Genomic DNA, 17,686 nt, shown 5'->3' on the forward strand with positions numbered 1-17,686 from the left:
TAGGGAAGTTTTCAACTATAATCTCTTCAAATATTTTCTCAATCACTTTTTCTCTTCTTCTTCTGGGACCCCTATAATTCGAATGTTGGTGCGTTTAGTGTTGTCCCAGAGGTGTCTGAGACTGTCCTCAGTTCTTCTCATTCTTTTTTCTTTATTCTTCTCTGCAGTAGTTATTTCCACTATTTTATCTTCCAGGTCACTTATCCGTTCTTCTGTCTCAGTTATTCTGCTATTGATCCCTTCTAGAGAATTTTTAATTTCATTTATTGTGTTGTTCATCATTGCTTGTTTGCTCTTTAGTTCTTCTAGGTCCTTGTTAAACTTTTCTTATACTTCCTCCTTTCAACTTCCAAGATTTTGGATCATCTTTACTATCATTATTCTGAATTCTTTTTCAGGTTCACTGCCTATTTCCTCTTCATTTGTTAGGTCTGGTGGGTTTTTATCTTGCTCCTTCATCTGCTGTGTGTTTTTCTGTCTTCTCATTTTGCTTATCTTACTGTGTTTGGGGTCTCCTTTTTGCAGGCTGCAGGCTCATAGTTCCCGTTGTTTTTGGTGTCTGTCCCCAGTGGCTAAAGTTGGTTCAGTGGGTTGTGTAGGCTTCCTGGTGGAGGGGACTAGTGCCTGTGTTCTGGTGGATGAGGCTGGATCTTGACTTTCTGGTGGGCAGGTCCACGTCTGCTGGTGTGTTTTGGTGTGTCTGTGGCCTTATTATGATGTTAGGCAGCCTCTCTGCTCATGGGTGGGCTTGTGTTCCTGTCTTGCTCATTGTTTGGCATGGGATGTCCAGCACTGTAGCTTGATGGCCTTTGAGTGGATCTGGGTCTTAGCATTGAGACAGAGATCTCTGGGAGAGCTCTCGCTGCTTGATATTACGTGGAGCTGGGAGGTCTCTGGTGGACCAATGTCCTGAGCTTGGCTCTCCCACCTCAGAGGCACAGGCCTGGCACCCAGCCGGAGCACCAAGACCCTGTCAGCCACACGGCTGCTAGTGTTGGGGGGTCTCCTGTGTAGGCAGGGGGTGGCTGTGGCTCACCGTGGGGACAAGGTCACTGGCAGCAGAAGTTCTGGGAAGTGCTGCTTGGCGTGAGCCTTCCCAGAGTCTGCCATTAGCCCCACCAAAGAGCGGGGTAGGCTCCAGCTGTGTGATTTTGGACAAGGTTCTTGCATCTCAGTGTGCTTACCTTTCAAATGAAGTTAATAAGAATAATTTCCTCCTCCTGAGGTTGTGAATATTAAATGCTGCTGTAAAGCCCTTTGTAAAGTACTTAGAATACAGCACTTACCCTCTAAATGTTTATTCCTTTCTGTCTACTTGATAAAATAAAGACTGTAACAATTTTTGGATTAGGAAGAATAATTGTGAATGGTCCAATGCAGAGAGAGAAGGATTTGTCCCTAAATCAGTTTTCTTCCTGCCGTTACACAGGGATCATTCTCTTATTCATTGACCTTTGTCATGAAGCTTCACCTTCCTCATGAATAATAAATGTGCAATGATTCTGTTAACATCTGCCAACCAATGAGGGAACATTGCTCTAATGATCATAGAATCAGGAATCATCACAGAGGCTGGGTAATCAGTATTGTAATCCCTATTGTACTCTGCCTGGAGTTTTTCATCTGCCTAGCCAGACATCATGTGGACAAGGTCAAATCCAGAACACATTATGCAGGATAAATTATTTACAATCCTGTCTCTAAAAGTGGACCTCATCTGTGACCTAATTAACACTCCACCTCTAAACCACATGTGGAGATCTTTTTTAAAGAGGTAGGCTTGGTGAAAACAGGAGAAAATATTGAAAAAGCATTAGGCAGAACGTATTGATTCACACAACTTTTTTTTCCCTTCTCCTTTTTACAGATATTTTAAGGTTATACCAAATAGAGGGAAGTTATGCAGTTACAGTGCTTAGAATCTGGGCAAGACAGCAGATAGAACAATGTCCCAAACTTTCTTTCAGTATCTAGTCTCTGAATCCATGGTTTAAAACAAAAAGCTGTTAAAGAGCTGTGAATAGTGGTTAAGTACTCTTCATTTACCTTCAGCATTCTATAACAATGAAGCTCAGTTTACAATTTTATAATTCTCTTACTCAGCTTCCAGAATGTTCCACATTTGTTGAAAACTACAAACAAACATATCCAAGAATCCCAGTGAATGCCAAGCAGCATAAACACAAAGAAAACCACATCAAGGCACTGCGGAATCAAATTTCTCAAAACTAGTGATGCAGAGAAAATCTTAAGTTAAGACTAATCACTGCTTTCTCATCAAAAACTATGCAAACCAGAAGATGGTGGAACAACATCTCTAAAGCATGGGAAGAATGCTTTCAACCCAGAATTTTATATCCAGTGAAAATGTCCTTCAAAGATGAAGGCAAAATGAAGACATTTCAGATAAGCGAAAGCCAAGAGCATTCATCACTAGTGAACTTGTACCACAAGGAATGCTAAAAGAAGTTCTTCAGGTTAAAGGAAAATGATACCAGATGGACACAAGAATCTATGCAAAGGAATGAAGAGTACCAGAAATGGTAAATGTGTGCGTCATATAAAAGACATTTTTCTTGTTCTTAATGTCTTTATTTTATTTTTATTTTTTAAACATCTTTATTGGAGTATAGTTGCTTTACAATGGTGTGTTAGTTTCTGCTTTATAACAAAGTGAATCAGTTATACATATACATATGTTCCCATATCTCTTCCCTCTTGTGTCTCCCTCCCTCCTACCCTCCCTATCCCACCCCTCTAGGTGGTCACAAAGCACCGAGCTGATCTCCCTGTGCTATGCGGCTGCTTCTCACTAGCTAGCTATTTTACGTTTGGTAGTGTATATATGTCCATACCACTCTCTCATTTTGTCACAGCTTACCCTTCCCTCCCATATCCTCAAGTCCATTCTCTAGTAGGTCTGTGTCTTTGTTCCTGTCTTGCCCCTAGGTTCTTCAGGACCTTTTTTGTTTTTTTTAGATTCCGTATATATGTCTTAGGGTACGGTATTTGTTTTTCTCTTTCTGACTTACTTCACTCTGTATGACAGACTCTAGGTCCATCCATCTCACTACAAATAACTCAATTTCGTTTCTTTTTATGGCTGAGTAATATTCCATTGTATATATGTGCCACATCTTCTTTATCCATTCATCTGTCGATGGACAATTAGGTTGCTTCCATGTCCTGGCTATTGTAAATAGAGCTGCAATGAACATTTTGTACATGACTCTTTTTGAACTATGGTTTTCTCAGGGTATATGCCCAGTTGTGGGATTGCTGGGTCATATGGTAGTTCTATTTTTGGTTTTTTAAGGAACCTCCATACTGTTTTCCATAGTGGCTGTATCAATTTACATTCCCACCAACAGTGCAAGAGGGTTCCCTTTTCTCCACACCCTCTCCAGCATTTATTGTTTATAGATTTTTTGATGATGGCCATTCTGCCAGGTGTGATATGATACCTCATTGTAGTTTTGATTTGCATTTCTCTAATGATTAATGATGTCGAGCATCCTTTCATGTGTTTGTTGGCAATCTGTATATCTTCTTTGGAGAAGTGTCTGTTTAGGTCTTCTGCCCATTTTTGGATTGGGTTGTTTGTTTCTTTGATATTGAGCTGCATGAGCTGCTTGTAAATTTTGGAGATTAATCCTTTGTCAGTTGCTTCATTTGCAAATATTTTCTCCCATTCTGAGGGTTGTCTTTTGGTCTTGTTTATAGTTTCCTTTGCTGTGCAAAACTTTTAAGTTTCATTAGGTCCCATTTGTTTATTTTTGTTTTTATTTCCATCTCTCTAGGAGGTGGGTCAGAAAGGATCTTGCTGTGATGTATGTCATAGAGTGTTCTGCCTATGTTTTCCTCTAAGAGTTTGATAGTGTCTGGCCTTACATTTAGGTCTTTAATCCATTTTGAGTTTATTTTTGTGTATGGTGTTAGGGAGTGTTCTAATTTCATACTTTTACATGTAGCTGTCCAGTTTTCCCAGCACCACTTATTGAAGAGGCTGTCTTTTCTCCACTGTATATTCTTGCCTCCTTTATCAAAGATAAGGTGACCATATGTGCGTGGGTTTATCTCTGGGCTTTCTATCCTGTTCCATTGATCTATTTTTCTGTTTTTTTGCCAGTACCATACTGTCTTGATTACTGTAGCTTTGTAGTATAGTCTGAAGTCAGGGAGCCTGATTCCTCCAGCTCCGTTTTTCGTTCTCAAGATTGCTTTGGCTATTCGGGGTCTTTTGTGTTTCCATACAGATTGTGAAATTTTTTGTACTAGTTCTGTGAAAAATGCCAGTGGTAGTTTGATAGGGATTGCATTGAATCTGTAGATTGCTTTGTGTAGTAGAGTCATTTTCACAATGTTGATTCTTCCAATCCAAGAACATGGTATATCTCTCCATCTATTTGTATCATCTTTTAATGTCTTTAAAAGATACTTAACTACTTAAAGTAAGAGAAACAACAGTATATTATGGGATTTATAACATTTGTAGAAGTAGAATGTATGAGCACAAGAGCACAAAGAATGGGAGAGATGGGATGGACGTATATTGTTATATGATTCTTACATTATATGTTAAATGCTATAACCTTTAAAGTAAACTGTGATAAGTTAAAGTTATATATTGTAAAGCTCAGAGCAACGACTAAATTTCTTAAAAAGGAATAACTAATAAGTCAATAGAGGAGATAAAATGGGTTCATAAAAAATAATCCAAGGGAAGAGAGGAAAAGAGGAAAAAAGGAATAAAGAACAGATGGGACAAACAGGAAGTGTGGGACTGCTGTTGTTTCTGATATCTTATACCTATCAGGTAAGAAATCACAAAAGGAGTAGGGAGGGGAAATAAAGCAATTTGTTCAAATTGTATATTTGAACACTAAGGACTGTTTTTTTCTCCTAAAGGTAACTTAAATTTGGAATCCTTTAAAAATATGAACGATAGGTCTTCGCTTGCTTTTAAGGACAAGGAGTATATTTGTTAAGTTGAAGGAGAGTGAAAATGAAAATGGGAAAGAATATTAATAAACCACTTAACTAAGAAATGAAAAAAAAAAGAAATCACCAAAGGAAACACCTAAAACATTTTATATTTACCTCTCAAAAATGGAATGAGGGCTTCCCTGGTGGAGCAGTGGTTGAGAGTCTGCCTGCCGATGCAGGGGACACGGGTTCGTGCCCCGGTCTGGGAGGATCCCGCATGCCGCCGAGTGGCTGGGCCCGTGAGCCATGGCCACTGAGCCTGCGCGTCTGGAGCCTGTGCTCCGTAACAGGAGAGGCCACAGCAGTGAGAGGCCCGCGTACCGCAAAAAAAAAAAAAAAAAAAGGAATGAAATAAAGAATAAATAAGCATGATATCCAGATTCCCACAAATGGAATTCAGTAGCTTTTGTTGATAACATCAACTATATTCTGATTCATTCAGCATTGAAATCAGTTTCTGTTTATCATGATAAAAGAGATTATTTTGGTTCAGAAGTGCCAGCAACCTGGCACAACTTGGATACATTTGAAAGAAGGAACAGATCAGGCAAAGGAGTGTTGGGAAAAGGAGACCTGAGGTGCTCAGTGCTGTCACATTGGGTAGTGGCATTAGAAATCAGTGAGATTAGGATAGGCTCTGAAAGTGAAATTTAAAATCGAGCAGAGATATTCAAATTGTATCCTAGGCCAGTTAATATTTGACTATAAACTGACTGACTGTATTAACATACCTAAAGAGAAAAGGTATATCTTATAACAACCTTAATCATTGTATCAGTTAGGAATGCTTTTGACTACAACTAACAGAATAACCTACTTACAGTAGCTAAAGCCATGAAAACTTAAAAAACTCAATTAGAAGACTGGAGGTAGCCAGTTTCCGGGCTAGTTCAGCAATTAACCATGTTACAGAGGAACTGGGCTTTTGAAACTCTTCCACTCTGCCAATTATTCTCAACTCATCTCTTGAACATAAAAGGGCTGCAGTAGCTCCGAGCATCGTTTCCTCACATCTGCATCCTAAACAGGGAGGAAAGGTCAGGAGCTAATATCTTTCTCTGGCTGAGGCTCTGTCTTTTTATCTGGAAAGGAACATCTTTACTAGAATACTCCAGAAGTCTTCCCTTTATGTCTTATTGGACAGTACTGGGTAATACGGCTACCCATGGCTGCAAGGGAGGCTGGGACAGTGAGTATTTGGCACAGGGGAACAGAGATGCTATGTTTGGCCAAGATGAATTGTGATTCGTTCTTTGAGGTTGAGCACGTTGCTGCCCTGAACAAAATTGGAATGCTGTTAGCAAGGAATTAGAAGGGAATAGCTGTAGTCTAGGCAACTAAATGTATCTACTAGGATCAGTCCTGGAAGCATAGGAAAAGAATCCCAGACGCCAAAATTGGCGCCTCCTGCTCTGGCACTGTAGTGGAATCAGAATACCCTGATGCAAGAACTCCAGTAGCTGAATCTTGAGATCAGTCTTTGCATATTGTGGAGATGGATACTTACGTTTCTCCTTATTCATTCATTTAATAGATTTTTATTGAATCAGGTGTTTTTATAGACGCTGGAATTTTAGCAGTGGAAAAATCAGACAAAAATGTCCTCATGGCGCTTACATTCTAGTGAATGTGTCTTAGCTGAATGCAACTGATTCCTTGCTTATCAGTAAATTTTCTGATTATGACCGGGTTTCTCATGCCCCCCAAGCAGTCTCACATCTAATTATGAATTAAGAAATTGATATTCTTATTTCATGTATCAGTCTCTTGGTTGATGTGAGTCTTCCTAAGGACATAGATTCACCTTTAGTGAAGTGACAACTCAAGTTTCTGACTTGCACATCTCAGGGCTAGTACCTGAACCATGGTAAATTCAACAAGGCATTTCAACCCTGTGAGCCATTGTGGAAGACAGAGAGCTACACAGCTTTCTCCAGTTAATAATCCAATAGTGCATGTTTTCCCTATTTGGAATGTTTAGGCTTATTCATATGTGTGAAAGGGATACAAGAAGGAAATATTAAATTATAAACATTGAAATCTATCAAAAAAAAAAAGTCCTGACCTTGAAACCGTGATTTGTGCAATGTATTATGAATGAATTGGATTCAGATTCATCCTCAGGGGCTTCCCTAGTGGTGCAGTGGTTGAGAATCCGCCTGCCAATGCAGGGGATACCGGTTCACGCCCTGGTCCGGGAAGATCCCACATGCCGCGGAGCAACTAAGCCTGTGCGCCATAACTACTGAGCCTGTGTTCTAGAGCCCACGAGCCACAACTACTGAGCCCACGTGCCATAACCACTGAAGCCTGTGCACTTAAAGCCCATGCTCTGTAACAAGAGAAGCCACTGCAGTGAGAAGCCCATGTGCAGCTACGAAGACCCAACACAGACAAAAAAAAAAAAATCATCCTCAGAGGATTCAAGGTTAAAAAAATTTCCTATTCATGGACATTTAGATTGTTTCCTTTTTTCCCTACCTGCCATTTCAAACAATGCTATTATGAACATTCTTGTATATGTCCTTGAGTACAGGAGCAGTAATTTATAGGGTACTTGCCAAGGACTGGAATGCTGGGTCAAAGCATATAATATTTGGATTCAACTTTATGAAATAGAGCCAAATTGTTCTCCAAAGTGATTCTGCCATTCACAACTTCTACCAGCAGTGAATGAGAGTTCTTAGCGCTCTCCATCCTCACCAATAGTTGGTAATTTCACTTCATGGTTTTTGCTTATCTGATGGGTATAAAATGGTATCTTATTGTGGTTTGAATTTTATTAATGTGATATTGATCTTTTCATATGTTTATTGGCCATATATTTTTTCTTCTATTGAATTGCCAATTCAAGCAAGTTCAGAATTTTTATATTTTCATGGTGAATTTTTTCTATTCTCACGTTTGTGCCTCTTTATTTTTATAGTGGTTTTTTATTTAAAGTACATTTTTATGAAATAAATACAGCTAATACAGCTTTTTTTTGGTAAGTATTTACCAGATATGTCTTTTCTCCCAATCTTGACTTTAACGTTACTGTATTATACCAAGAACAGGCAAGTAGGAATGGTCCACCCCAGTTACAGAAAATAAGGGCCCTGTAGCCCCAGTACCAGGTTGCATCTGGTTTTGAATTTCATGCTTGTTTCTGTCCCCTTATCACTTACTGTTTCCATGGTGGACAGGACCAACGGGTGGATAAGAATGATATGTATGTAAGGATCTAGCCAATAAATGAGACAGACTCAGATCCACCTGAAAGGATCAAATTAAATAGTAATAAGTTCTGAATCTATTTTTGCCAAAACACAGTGGAAAGGAAAGAAGTAGAAATAGAGTTTCCTTATTTACTGGCTTGAGATAGAAAAGAGTCCTAGATTAGGAAAATTAACATTCAGATATAGGATTCTGAAATGACAAATTTCAAAACATTTTGTTTACAGTATGTTGGGGAGCCATTTGAGGATAACACATCCATTAAGTTAGAACCATGTGTCATTACTGTATAATTTAGTAAAGTAAAAATTAGATGTAGAATACATTTGTCCACATGGGGAAACAAACCAGAAAGGGAGAAATATTGGCTGAAGGCTTAGAAAATGCTGAATATGTACATGAGAGGGGAACTTGAGGATTATGATTTGAGGCCTTGTGATCATCTAGTTTTCGAGATGCCTTCTCATTTCCCAGTTCGGTTCCTCTGACTGTGCAGAATCCCCTGATTCCAACAGCGATTGCTGTTATACATGGCTGGGATCATGAGTCTACTTCCCCAGATCTACCCGCATCATCAATTTTTCAGGGCAAGTCTGGGGTATAAGCCTATGCCCTCTGGTGAAGGACACCATTGACTGCACGTCTGGTAATAGCTATTTGGGAAGTTCTTGCTAGCCATTCTGATTTTTGGGAAAGTTACTTAATGCCTGTAAACCCTTATTTTTCCTTATCTGTAAAATGGGAATAATGGGAATACCGATCTCCTATGGTTGTTGTGAGGATTAAACAAGATAATTGAGCAATAAGTTCTCAACAAATAATATTATCCTTACTGCTATTCCCTCTTTGTTCAACAAATATTTATTATAGATTTTCAACGTGTTAGGCACTGAGGTAAGTACTCAATACATGGTCGCTATCATACTGCTATTTAGCCATTTCATCAATCCATATTATTATATAATTACAGGGTATCAGGCACTGTGCCAAGTTTAGGAGCCAGTAAATAAAGACAGAACCTTCAAGACTCTGGATAAGCTTTTCTGGTTCTACCAATGGGAATCCTCTTCTCCCTTATGAATTCTTTGGAATTCTTCAATGATATCTTCTCTGCAGTGAAAGAGATCACTGTCAGATGCCTTCCTACAATGTGCCAGGTTCTGGCTGACTATAGGATGGAAGAGGGGTATAAAGGATGTGAAAAGCCTTTGCTCCACATAGGCAAGTGGCAGATAACCTGCTCCTGATGGGGCTTTTGCTTTTGCTTCTCCTTTCCTTTCCTTTTCCTATCCCTATCCCTATCCCTTTCCCTTTCCTTTCCCAGAACCTAGTGTACTAGGGAAAAAGTTCTGCCGAAGTACCAGGGGAAAAACTCTACTGTAACAGGAGAAAAGAATATAGACACAGAGCAACACAGACCAGAAGAAAGTAGTGGACTTGCCTTTTTACAGCCCACAGGGGAAACGCAGCCCTTCAGACTTCTTCCACTCCATAGCCTTCAGCTGGGTGTCAGTCATCCAGTTCCTTCTGGATGAGACAGGCCAGGGGTTAGAAAAGGATTGAGGATTTCCTTGGGCTTGAATCCTGCAAGTAAGTAGAAGAGGGGAGAAAAGAAAGAGGCCCTTGCCATGGTTACAAAAAATCAGACCTTTCCCACTGCCAACATTCATGTGCTTTCAGGCGTTGTAATGTTACAAAGAGTTGCTGTCTCTTTCCCTACTAAATGCCTACTTCTGTTAATCAAGCTTTCCTAGAAGGTGCCAGACCCCAAGAATAGGGATGAGAGAGGGAGGGGAAAAAACAATCCTTTATGGCAATAAGAAAAAAAGTTATTTTTAATTTAAAAACATCTCAAAGAGTTTAGATGAATGCATGGATAATAGATTGGTTAAATTAAATTTAGGATGCTGGGAGGCTAGCTTTTGAGGTTGACATTTACATGGTTCTCCCATATAATAAATCATCCTTTTTTTGTTTTTACTCTGATGGACTCAATCTTTAATTGGATGGATTGTGAATATGATCTGTAAAGTGGACCCTTTTGTTTTTATGTTATGCTCTTGTGGAAGGTTCTTTAAATGCAATGCAGCTGGTTTTTGAAGGCTGGGTTAGGACTAAACCAGCCTTTGAAGGTGGGAGCATTGCTTACCATTCCTCTCCTTCCATTACTGCTTGAGAGCTGGTTTCCATCATCCAATCAGTTAAATCTTAACTAAATATTGAGAATTAACTTTGTGCTCAGACTCGAAATTTAAATGATGACTCCTGCCTTCAAGAAGCTTACAATATCATTGGAGTTCCGTGATGGACACTTTAAATAATTAAAGAAATAATACAAAGCAAAGTATAATTAAGTGATAAGTTGTCAGATACAGACTTAGTGAAATAGAAATGTAGAGAAAGTAAAAGTTAGTGATTACAGGAGTCAGGAAATCCTCTTAGAAGAAGTTGGACTTCAGTTGGGCTCTGCGAATCCAGGAAGGGAGGAAAGTACTCAATGAAGAGAGTACGACATGAACAGACCAGAGAAAGAAACCAGAAAGTTCAGAGCCTTAGCTTCCTCATCTGGGAAATGAGTCAGGAAGCCAGACATGAGCCCCTCTGTGGCAGAGACTGTCGTTTTCAGTTTCGTGGCTCCAGCATCAAAGCAGAGTTTCTCTCATAGAGTAGGCATTTGATACGTGTGTCTTGACTTGAACAAACATGACGTATGAAGGGGATGGTTTGGAGATTTGTCTACCCAGGGCCAAAGTTCATGTTAGCAAGCAATGAATCTCCCTCAGGAGTCTGGGGCTTGGCTCTGAACCATCCTGAGAGAGTCACATTACTTCTCCCTGGGCGTGGAACTAAGTCCTCTGAGAATACAGCGAAAGGATGTCTTGCTTATGCAACTCATTTCCTCTGAGGACACATAGCCCTGGTTGCCTCCAGCATAAGTTTCACCTGGGTTGGGGATGATGGTGACATTGGTAGGTTACTCAGGGAACTTGCTTGCCAGGAAATGAGCAGTTGGGCCATCGGTACATTGATACCTGGCCACCTTCCATGGATGCCTTTAATTAAAATGACATTTTATTTTTTTTAACGATTTATTTATTAGTATTATTTTATTATTTGATTTTATTTTTGGCTGCGTTGGGTCTTAGTTGTGGCGTGTGGGCTCTTCGTTGTGGCGCGTGGGCTTCTCTCTAGTTGCGGCATGCAGGTTTTCTCTCTCTAGTTGTGGTGCGCGGGCTCCAGGGCGAGTGGGCTCTGTAGTTTGTGGCACACGGGCTCTCTCGTTGAGGTGCACGAGCTCAGTAGTTGTGGCACGTGGGCTTCATTGCCCCGTGGCATGTGGGATCTTAGTTCCCTGACCAGGGATCGGGTCCACGTCCCCTGCATTGGAAGGCGGATTCTTTACCACTGCACCACCAGGAAGTCCCTAAAATGACATATTTTAATTAGCCAGGTATGTGTGATAATGTGAGACAGAAGAACGAACAAACACGTTCCCATTTAATTATTTGGGAAGCGTTCTTAGCCTATTTATAAAAAGTGTATTTATGAAACTGGAAAATTCAATTTAGGTTTTTTAGTCTCTTTTTCTCTAAGGGAAGAACTCTCAAATGTCACCTTCTCTTGTGGCTCTACAGGCCACTATCCTGTCTCCTCACCAAGACTCCTCCAGCACTGCATACCAGCAGAATGCATTATTTATATTGCTTCCTCTGAGATCTTATGGCACATTATTCACTGGAGCAGTTATCACAGTGCGTTTGACCACATTTCTGTTTTTTCCTCTCTGGGTGGTGGATTCCTAGAGGTCAGGAACTCTCTCTGTTTGATCTTTGTAGCCTTAGCACCCAGCAAAGCACCTGGCATATAGTAGGTGCTTAATAAATGGATTAAATTAATATATTGGCTCTATTGATTTTAATAAATTTATTTATTATATTTATTTTTGACTGTGTTGGGTCTTCGTTGATGTGCTCGGGGTTTCTCTAGTTGCGATGAGTGGGGGCTACACTTCGTTGTGGTGCGTGGGCTTCTCATTGCGGTGGCCTCTTGCTGCAGAGCACAGGCTCTAGGCGCGTGGGCTTCAGTAGTTGTGGCACGCGGGCTCAGTAGTTGTGGCGCACGGGCTTAGTTGCTTCGCGGCATATGGGATCTTCCCGGACCAGGGCTAAAACCCGTGTCTCCTGCATTGGCAGGCGGATTCTTAACCACTGCGCCACCAGGGAAGCCCTCTATTGATTATTTTTTAAGAATTTAAGATAGAATTCATCAGAAAAATTCCTCCTATTCATTATCTTGACTTTATCTGAGACTGTAAGAGCCTCTTGGCCAAGTAAAAGCTATCCCCAGAACTGGTTTGCAGGGGATTCTAAAATGATTTCTCTCCAAGAGCCTCCAGGAAAGAAAACAGCCCTGCCAACACACCTTGATTGTAGCCCACTGAGTTGTGTGTTAGACATCTGACATCCAGAACTGTAAGATAATCAATCTGTGTTGTTTTAACCCACTAAGTTTGTGGTAGTTTGTTACAGCAGCAATAGGAAGCTAATATAGTGGGTGAGGAAAATACTGTCCAAATCACATTGTTCAGGAATAATTCACTCTTGCTGTATCAGGAGTATTTTGCATATTCCTCAGTTAACGTCATATTATATTGATTTGTTTCCGTGTTCTCGCTCTCGTAGGCTGTGTGCCTCTCCTGGTGCAAGACTGTGCTTTTTTTCATATCCGTATTCTTAGTCCCTCAAACGTCATTGAATCTCTGTGTGTTTCTATGGTGACGAAGGATGAAGTGGGGAGGCACGTGGGGCGGAGACCTGTTGATGGTGGCGTCAGCATTAGGGAGGGAAAGTGCGAGAACTGGCGGTGACCGGATGGGCTGACGATAGTTCTCAGTGGTGTGGGCTGGCGGGGCTGGAAGGCAGAGAATCTGCAGGTTCACTGCGGGCATGACGAGGAAGCGCTCAAAGCAGCTTGATTTCCATGGGGCTCTCGGTCCGGGAATGATTGAACAGACTTCTGAGTCTCCCGCATACGCCTCATCAGTAGTGAACCCCTCTCTGATTCTGTCCTACCCACTCCCTCACCCAGAGTGTTTCTCAACGCTTATAGTCCCATACAGGAAGGCACAGACTTCAGTTAGAATTGGAGCAGCTCCAATCACTAAATATTCAATTTGGGCTTCCTGCGAGTGACACTGTTTCCGTAGTTTCCCAACACTAGATTTCAGTACGTTGAGGGGCCCTGAATGTGCCCTTTAATAGCAAAACCAAACTCTGGCAGGCTTGGCCTGAGACATTTATTCTAGTACATTAAAGCAGATTGCTCTCAGTGTGTGTGTGTGTGTGTGTGTGTGTGTGTGTGTGGTTAAAATTAAATACAAAATGGAGACTGGACTTGAGAATTCCCTGAGCAGACAAAACCATTTAAGCCAGTAAGCTCAACTAAATCTAGCTTATTTCATGAACATAAATGAAACTTAACCTAGGTTATTTCTTGTAAATACCTCTGACAGTCATAAAAAAGAAACCTTAAGTCATGGTCTTTAAAATGGTATGAGGTAATCACTTTTAACCAATCCCCTGCCATCTAGAACCCCCCATTGTAATAACCAGTCATTGTAAACGTTAATAACTTTCTCATTTTCACTTTTTTTTCCTCTCATTTTCACTTTATAAGCCTTGCTGTAGTTTAATGCCTGTGACCTTCATATCCATCTTTGACTCTGGAAGCTCCCAGTTCCTGTTTTTATATACACAACAAACTCTTACTAAATACTATTTATTGATTTGGTGGTTTTGATTATGTTATTTCTGGATTTTTGACAGTTTTCTGACATCAGAAGTGGTATCCAAAGAAGACCCTCAACAACTCTGAGGCCAGTGAGCAACCACGTGCTGGTACCCACTGGGCCCATTGAGCTCACCACTTTCTTGCCAACCTTGCAGTCAGCCTGAATGTTGCTCTCTTTGCATGTTGAGCTCTCGGAATTTATTGTGCATACCCGTATTCTGTTTGTTGAAGCTTCTTGGTAAGTCACCCTTCTGTCTGAAAGGGGAGAAACTTGTGATTCCCTGGGATTTAGGCAATGGTAGGATTACTGAGCTCCTCACAGATTGTTTCAGGGAATCTAGAGGAAGAGATAGGTTCCACCTCATCTAAATCTCATTCTCCTCCTCCCTTAAAAACTCTTGCTTCTTGTATGTATACCTACTATGGACCAGGATCTTGTGCCTTTCTGGCAAAATGGATGAACTTTACAAAGGATAATTTGGAATTGTAGTGGCCACTTCGGGGAAATTTTAACTTAGATAAGATAGTCCACTTTACGGAGTGCCCTTGAAAAGAGGATTGCAAACCTCTCAGAGACGATGGAAGATACTCTTTGATTGGTATGCAGAAGTTTCTAAGAGACAAAATGACTCTAAAAATAGCTTTTCTAAAAGAATCCTTACAGTGCGCGTGTGCGTGTGCGCGCGCACACACACACACACACACACGCACAAAATCTTCATTAAAAAACTTTGGCCATCTGAGCAGGTAACCTTAAATTAGTCTGTCGGCCAGAAAAACAATTTGGATCCAGATTCTTTTGAGTTTTGTATTATTATACCTGAGATATGGCTAAAATTAAAAACTATAAGACCTTTGTCTCTGTCTACATGTTTATGTATATCCATATATGTATGTATATTATATATACATATATGATATTTTTTTGGCCGCCCCGTGCAGCTTGTGGGATCTTAGTTCCCCAGCCAGGGGTTGGACCCGGGCCCTTGGCAGTAAAAGCCCCGAGTCATAACTACTGGACCGCCAGGGAATTCCCATGTATATATGATATTTTATTTATTTATTTTTTTTTGTGGTACACGGGCCTCTCACTGTTGTGGCCTCTCCTGTTGTGGAGCACAGGCTCCCGACGCGCAGGCTCAGTGGCCATGGCTCACGGGCCCAGCCGCTCCGCGATATGTGGGATCTTCCCAGACCGGTGCACGAACCCGTGTCCTCTGCATCGGCAGGCAGACTCTCAACCACTGTGCCACCAGGGAAGCCCTACATGATATTTTTTTAATAGATCTTTATTGGAGTATAATTACTTCACAATACCGTGTTAGTTTCTGTTGCACAACAAAGCAAATCAGCCATATGCATACACATGTCCCCATATCCCCCCCTCTTGAGCCTCCCTCCCATCCTCCCTCTCCCACCCCTCTAGGTCATGGCGAAGCACCGAGCCGATCTCCCTGTGCTATGCTGCTGCTTCCCACCAGCCAACTATTTTACATTCAGTAGTGTATATACGTTGATGCTACTCTCACTTCGCCCCAGCTTCGCCCTCCCACCCCATGTCGTCAAGTCCATTTTCTATGTCTGTCACTTTATTCCTGCCCTGCAACTAGGTTCATCAGTACCATTTTTGTTTTTAGATTCCATATATATGTGTTAGCATATGGTATTTGTTTTCCTCTTTCTGACTTACTTCACTCTGTATGACAGACTCCAGGTCCATCCCCTCACTACAAATAACTCAATTTCATTTCTTTTTATGGCTGAGTAATATTCCATTGTATATATGTGCCATATCTTCTTTATCCATTCATCTGTTGATGGACATTTAGGTTGGCTCCATGGCCTGGCTATTGTAAATAGTGCTGCAATGAACACTGTGGTACATGTCTCTTTTTGAATTATGGTTTTCTCAGGGTATGTGCCCAGTAGTGGGATTGCTGGGTCATATGGTAGTTCTATTTTTAGTTTTTTAAGGAACCTCCATACTGTTTTCCATAGTGGTTGTATCCTACCAACAGTGCAGGAGGATTCCCTTTACACCACACCCTTTCCAGCATTTATTGTTTCTAGATATTTTGATAATGGCCATTCTGACTGGCGTGAGTTGATGCCTCATTGTAGTTTTGACTTGCATTTCTCTAGTAATTAGTGATGTGGAGCATCTTTTCATGTGCCTCTTGGCCATCTGTATGTCATCCTTGGTGAGATGTCTATTTAGGTCTTCTGACCATTTTTTAAATGAATTGTTTGTTTTTTTGATATTGAGCTAGCTCCATGAGCTGTTTGTATATTTTGGAGATTAATCCTTTGTCTGTTGTTTCATTTGCAAATAGTTTCTCCCATTGTGAGGGTTGTGTTTTTGTCTTGTCTATGGTTTCCTTTGCTATGCAAAAGCTTTTAAGGTTAATTAAGTCCCATTTGTTTATTTTTGTTTTTATTTCCATTACTTTAGGAGGTGGGTCGAAAAAGATCTTGCTGTGGTTTATGTCAAAGAGTGTTTTTCCTATGTTTTCCTCTAAGAGTTTTATAGTGTCTGGTCTTACATTTAAGTCTTTAATCCATTTGGAGCTTATTTTTGTGTATGATGTTAGGTAGTGTTCTAATTTCATTCTTTTATATGTAGCTGTCCAGTTTTCCCAGCACCACTTATTGAAGAGGCTGTCTTTCCTCCATTGTATGTTCTTGCCTCCTTTGTCATAAATTAGGTGACCATAGGTGCGTGGGTTTATCTCTGGGCATTCTATCTTGTACCATTGATCTATATTTCTGTTTTTGTGCCTGTACCATACTGTCTTGATTACTGTAGCTTTGTGGTATAGTTTGAAGTCAGGGAGCCTGATTCCTCCAACTCCGTTTTTCTTTCTCAGGATTGCTTTGGCTATTCGGGGTCTTTTGTGTTTTCATACAAATTGTAAAATTTTTTATTCTAATTCTGTGAAGAATGTCATTGGTAGTTTGGTATGGATTGTGTTGAATCTGTAGATTGCTTTGGGTAGTATAGTCATTTTCACAATATTGATTCTTCCAATCCAAGAACATGGTATATTTCTCCATCTGTTTATGTCATCTTTGACTTCTTTCATCAGTGTTTTATAGTTTTCTTAGTACAAGTCTTTTGCCTCCTTAAGCAGGTTTATTCCTAGGTATTTTATTCTTTTTGTTGTAATGGTTAATGGGAGTGTTTCCTTAATTTCTCTTTCTGATTTTTCGTTGTTGGTGTATAGGAGTGCCTGAGATTTCTGTGCATTAATTTTGTATCCTGCAACCTTACCAAATTCACTGATTAGTTCTAGTAGTTTTCTGGTGGTATCTTTAGGATTTTCTATGTATAGTATCATGTCATTGGCAAACAGTGACAGTTTTACTTCTTCTTTTCCAATTTGCATTCCTTTTATTTCTTTTTCTTCTCTGATTGCTGTGGCTAGGACTTCCAAAACTGTGTTGAAAAGAGTGGTGAGTGTGGACATCCTTGTCTTGTTCCTGATCTTAATGGAAATGCTTTCAGTTTTTCACCATTGAGAATGACGTTTGCTGTGGGTTTGTCATATATTTCCTTTGTTATGTTGAGGTAGGTTCCCTCTATACCCATTTTCTGGAGAGTTTTTTTCATAAATGGGTGTTGGATTTTGTCAAAAGCCTTTTCTGCATCTATTGAGATGATCATATGGTTTTTATTCCTTAATTTGTTAATGTG

At 40.4% G+C, this 17,686-nt stretch overlaps 1 long non-coding RNA gene across 1 annotated transcript in view; it reads left to right on the plus strand.

Annotated features, from left to right (window-relative positions):
- LOC115845678 (uncharacterized) overlaps positions 1–17,686 on the plus strand; it is a 31,336-nt gene that overhangs the window by 6,416 nt on the left and 7,234 nt on the right. The window contains exons 2-3 of the long non-coding RNA XR_004036559.3: positions 2,104–2,543; positions 14,028–14,230. This is a non-coding gene — a long non-coding RNA (uncharacterized lncRNA). The remainder of the gene's footprint in view (positions 1–2,103; positions 2,544–14,027; positions 14,231–17,686) is intronic.

This window comes from Globicephala melas, chromosome X (genome assembly GCF_963455315.2).
Source record: "Globicephala melas chromosome X, mGloMel1.2, whole genome shotgun sequence".
NCBI lineage: Eukaryota > Metazoa > Chordata > Mammalia > Artiodactyla > Delphinidae > Globicephala > Globicephala melas.